The 5,640-nt window shown below is 37.6% G+C and overlaps 1 pseudogene across 1 annotated transcript; it reads left to right on the plus strand.

Moving 5' to 3' along the window:
• The first annotated feature begins 254 nt into the window (after nucleotides 1-254).
• On the plus strand, nucleotides 255-5,640 carry LOC148876153 (pentatricopeptide repeat-containing protein At5g04780, mitochondrial pseudogene; annotated as a pseudogene). The gene is made up of 2 exons (XR_016101806.1): nucleotides 255-2,862; nucleotides 5,351-5,640. The product of XR_016101806.1 is annotated as a pentatricopeptide repeat-containing protein At5g04780, mitochondrial pseudogene (transcript).

The raw sequence follows: 5,640 nt of genomic DNA on the forward strand, positions 1-5,640 counted from the left end.
CCTTTTTTGTCTTATGCCTTTTGTAATATTAAAATAAGAAAAATTGACTTTGATGTTTGTACACGCCTACCACTTCACAAAGTTAAGTTTAAAGGTTACGTTTTCACTGTTATGTCAATGTAATGCTTATTGGCGCCTAGTTATCAGAAATCATTGTAATTAAGCAAATAACGTACGAAGTAAACGGAACTGAGCACATACAGTGATTAATAAATATGCAGCTGTCGACCCACCTGCTTTAAGCTGATGTCTGGCCTCGGTGCTATTTTTCGAGAAAGTATGGAGGAGAGTTGTTGCACCGTTTTCTGAGAAATTCTGAGAAAATGGCTTTTCTCTTTCTGTTTGGCATCGATGCTGCCACATAGGCAAACAGACGGAGCAAATAGACGCTGAAACAGGTAATATTTTTTCAAACGACGCTCCAGCGGCGATGGTGTAGATCTCGTTGAAGAAGAAAATATCGGCGACTTTGTCACTTTGATGTGTTGATCATCTGATTTTACAGAAACCTGAAACCGGAGACGTTGGTGGTGTGCACATTAGTTCGGGAATCAAGGGGCGGGAGGAAATAGAAAACTGCTGACAAAAGGGGAAACAGAAAGAGAGAGATTCCCGCCATCTCTTTATTTCAACCGTTTTGCTGGTTATTTTCGTCTTCTTTTTTTCCCTTCTTTAATGTTACGAGTCAATGTCGGTAACTTGTCTTCCCTTCTGAGGAACTGTGCTTCTCCCTCTGTCATCCGCCAAGCTAAGCAAGCGCATGCCCAAGTCCTTGTCCAAGGCTTCCTTCCCAATGTCACTCTTCAAACCGATCTCTTGTTAGTCTACTCAAAGTCTGGCCGCCTTGAAGATGCCCGATGTATCTTCAATGGAATGGTCGAAAGAAATATGTATTCGTGGAACATTTTGATCTCTTCGTATGTTCAAAACAGTCTCTACAATGAAGCTCTAAGTATTTTTAATGGGTTTCTGAAGATGGGTCTTCGTCCAGATCACTTCACGTTTCCGTCTGCATTTAAAGCGTGTGCAGGAACTGGGGATTTCTATTCAGGAAGGAAGCTTCATGCGTTGGTAATCAGAGTTGGGCTTGAAGATCATGTTATTGTAAGGAGTTCAATATTGGACTTGTATGTAAAATGTGGGAATCTAATGGATGCACAGAGATTGTTTGCGAATATGTGTCAAAGGGATGTGGTTGTTTGGAATTGCATGATTTCAGGGTTTGGAAGGGCTGGGCTTTTTGTGGAAGCGTTGAACTATTTTAGGGAGATGCAGACGAAAGGAGTGAAGATGGATTCAAGGACAGTTCCTAGCATTTTAAATGTCTATGGAAAGGAAGGTGATCTAATGAAGGGGAAAGAAATCCATGCGCAAGTTGTTAAGAATCCGATTTTTAGTGAGGACATTGCAATTGGAAATTCTTTGATTGACATGTATGCAAAGTGTGGGTGTTTAGATGGTTCACTAAAGGTTTTCAGGAGCATGCGTAATTTGAATCTGGTGACCTGGACAACAATGATATCTTCTTATGGGCTTCACGGGAAAGGTGAAGACTCTTTGGATCTTTTTGAGAAGATGTTGCTTAATGGATTTGAACCTAACGGTGTCACATTTACTGCACTTTTAGCTAGTTGTAGCCACTCCGGTCTTGTTAGTGAAGGCTGGAGGATTTTTTATTCAATGGGTTCAGATTATGGGGTTGAACCCACAGTAGAGCATTATGCTTGCATGGTGGACCTTTTAGGCCGTCTTGGGTATCTCAAGGAAGCACTAGACTTGATAAAAAGGATGCCTGAAGCTGCATCAGGGAGCACTTGGGGTGCTCTTCTTGGTGCTTGCAGGATGCATAAGAATGTGGAGATTGGTGAAATTGCAGCTTACCAGCTATTTGAATTGGAGACCAAGAATCCTAGTAATTACATTGCATTGTGCAGTATCTATGACTCTGTTGGCCGTCTGGATGATGTTCTAAAAATTAGATCAAGGATGAGAGGACTAGGTTTGACAAAATCACCTGGGTGCAGCTGGGTTACAATTGAAGGCAGAGTCCACAGGTTCTACCAAGGTGATCTTTCACATAGATGGGTGAAAATCACATGTGAAACATTAGAAAGGATAATTAGGACAATGATGTTGACCTTCCATTGTGGATAGCTATTAACTGTGTTAGGCATGCCCCATATTTTCAGTTGCATGAACAAGCACCTGGACTTACCTTTGGGTGTGGGTGTAGGGAACCAAGGTTGGCTGGCAAAAGCCTACACCAAAGTAATAGTGAGTAAAGTTTCTTTAAATACAACTTCTCTGGTATAAGACAGAAACAAACATCTTATGGATTGGGGTCCATGACATTGAAAGCTTGATCAATGAATGTCAGAGGGGTGGTAGAAAGGTCTAAGGAATCAGAGGAGGTTGTGATGGGCTCTCAAGAACCACATTGGGCATTTGAAGTTACAACACTGACAAATTTGGAGTTAGATGACTAGTTAATTTGAAAGAATGATATGGCAAAATAACAAATTCTTGCACCAATAGCACAATCAGATTGTCTCGAACTTGGACTCAAATCATATAATGTACTGATGTCCATTTACCTAGATATGGGCAAGAACATGACATGTTGGATATGGTATTTACACTAAAGATTGATGTGATGATACAGATAATGAATCCATTTTAAAATGTTTGGGTAAAATTGTAGCAGATACACATAAAGGCTATGGTTTTGATAAGAGAAATAGAAAGTTGAAGGAAAGTTCTCAAGGAATTCCACAGCCATTGAGACCATTGGATCACCCACAAAATGAGAATATGCTATTTAATTTCTCCATGTGGAGCCTAGATATTTGACTTTCTTATATGGTAAATATAAATATCCTTCCTCTACCCATGCATTCATTCCTCTATATTTATCTTTTTCTTTGTGCTCCTTTGGTAATTCCTTAATTAACAGAACTGGTTTTGCTTTCACTTTCAATACTTGGTACATAATACATTTAATTTGGCCATCTCACCATTCTTCTTTGGAGACCTGTAATCTATTTTTACATCTTTTGCGATTTTTCTTTCCTGATTTGTTTTGTTGATTTTTTTACTCAAGCATTTGTTATTTGATTTGTCAACGAAATTGTTAGAACTTAAGTTTTTTAACCCGTATATTTTGGGAACTTGATGTTGTAAATGCAGATAATTCATTTCAAACTTGCAGTGTTCTACAAAAACAGATGTAGTTCTCAAATGTTCATAATGCAAGTGGTACCATCAGGATCCCAATTGAAAACTCACAAGTGCATTAAAGTCAAAGTCCAAATGCAGAATTTGTATGTAAAATCTGGAAGGGTATGATGGTACTAAAGTGAAAACAGGGTAATTTTTTTTATGATTTAGGTAAGAATGTAAGATACATGGAGCAAAACAACATGGTTCAATGGCGTGCTTATGCAGCATTGTTACGTGGCAGAACTTGTTTGGTTCCTCTAGACAATGACCTTCAAATCCATTCACACAATGACACAAACACCATGAGACATCCAAGTTCAATCAATGGTTACATGTCGACCAAGAAAATCCACTGGACTTCATATCAACTAAGACGGTAGTCAAGAAGATAGTGACACTTGGGTGACACGACTGTCTCAATAAATAGCTAGAGTTGGCTTCAGGGAAATCTCCAAACTCGACTAAGCTCAGATAACAGCTCAACCCAAGACACCAAAGACAGAAAAATAAATGATCTTAATGTAAATTGAATTTCCCTCCAAGAAAAAGACAACCAGAAGTAGTTTAGCTAATCTTTTTTTTCCAAATCAGGCATTTTTTAAACCAAAAAAAGTAGTTGAAAATTGAAATGGCATACTAAGTTAGAAATTTTGGTCGTTACATTCCGAACGACATTAAGTAACACAAAAACACAAACTAAGAAACCAAAAAAGCTTGCTGCATTTACATAGCATTGCTGTAATGCTTATTATTACATATTTGTTTAATATTCCTGTGAGGGTCACATAAAAATCAATCAACAAAAAATAGCAAAACATTCCACAGTGTTCACATGTTAATGTTTGTTGACTCCTACTCTCTATGTTCTACTCTCTACAATGGACAAGTTGTGAGTCTTTACTTTTTTTCAGAGTTAAGAAATCTAATGTTAGTGGATGTATAATGGCTGTCATCAGAAACCTCCTGTTGGTTATTGTGAGTAAAAATGCAATGGGATTTTACATGTTGAGACTAATTTTAAGATATGTTATCTGGATTTGATTATTGGCCAATCTAATGGCTCATTCATTAGTGGATGTTTAATGGCTTAGGCATCAGAAACCTCCCATTGGTTATTGTGAGAAATTACCATGGAATTTTACATGTTGAGACTGATTTTAAGACATGTTATCTGGATTTGAATACTGGCCGATCTAATGGCTCATTCAAATCCTGTATACAAAATATACACATATTTCATACCTTGGTAGTCATATTCCGTGGAAGTGTCCACTCAAATTCCATTCTCTTGCCAATCCGTCATCTAGAGATCATTGAATGGTATGGAAAAGGAATGGAAGTAGGCTGCCTCCAGACTATTAAACATCGGCTTATTTTCATTTCTTTTCACCAAATGCATCAGTTTATTGTTTGAATATAGAAAACAAGCATACCTACTGATCATTAACCATTAATGTGATGTTGCGAGGGGCTGATTTTATGTAGCCCAATCATTGGTATAGGAATCTGATTCCCCCCTCTCTTCCTGTAGAAAAATCAACCTCAACTTTGGTGGTTGTTCCTTGGGAGCTTGGGCTTTGGGGTATAGGTGGAGCTTTCAGAAGACATGATGGAGGAACTACTTTGGTTTTCTCTGGTCCTGTTTGGACAGGAGACTTGATTAGAGATGAGACATTTGTGCTATTAGATGGTATGAGATTGACATATTTTTGGGAGGCTCTAGACCCTTGCCTTTAAGAGTGAACATCTTGTTCAGATGGATCCGAAGGTTAGCAAATAACAGATAGATTAGCTAGAGAAAGCTTTGGCATGTTATGTTGGAGGCAGATTTCCTGGATAGCAGCCACAGTATTTACAACGTTACTGTTCTTTTGATATTTTATAAATATTTATTCATATGGATAAAAAACAATTAATATCTTTGCTAGGTACGTCTATTTAGAGATAAATATGTGTTTTGAAGGGAGCAATCATACGTAAACTTAACAATTTCTCCTGCATTTCCTATATCTGTGCATTCCTGCAGTTTTAGTGTGATATGTTTTAGATGGGCCCATATTCCTCTTGTAATATAAATCCTAGACATATAATATAGCTGGTAACAATTATGTCTAAATTTTTCCTCTTTCAGGTTCTTACAAATTCACACCTACATACTCAGTAAATACTGCCTATTTATTTTCAAGGAAGGATCTTTCAAGGCAAGTGACTTATTCTTTACCAGTGTTCCCCCTTGGTGTTTTCTTGAAAGGATTCTTGCTCAGTCAAGCCTCTGAGAAACAAAACAATCTTCTGTAATTATAAATGTTAGTCATGTTAATTAGAAGTATATTGAATCATATTGTGCTGAGCACCAACCTACTATATTTCTCTGATCTTGGTTTTTGCTTTAAAAAGTGAAAATTTCAGTGAAGGCCTTAT

The sequence above is a fragment of the Nelumbo lutea genome, chromosome 1 (genome assembly GCF_056320005.1).
Source record: "Nelumbo lutea isolate HS-2025 chromosome 1, American lotus-T2T, whole genome shotgun sequence".
Classification (NCBI taxonomy): domain Eukaryota; kingdom Viridiplantae; phylum Streptophyta; class Magnoliopsida; order Proteales; family Nelumbonaceae; genus Nelumbo; species Nelumbo lutea.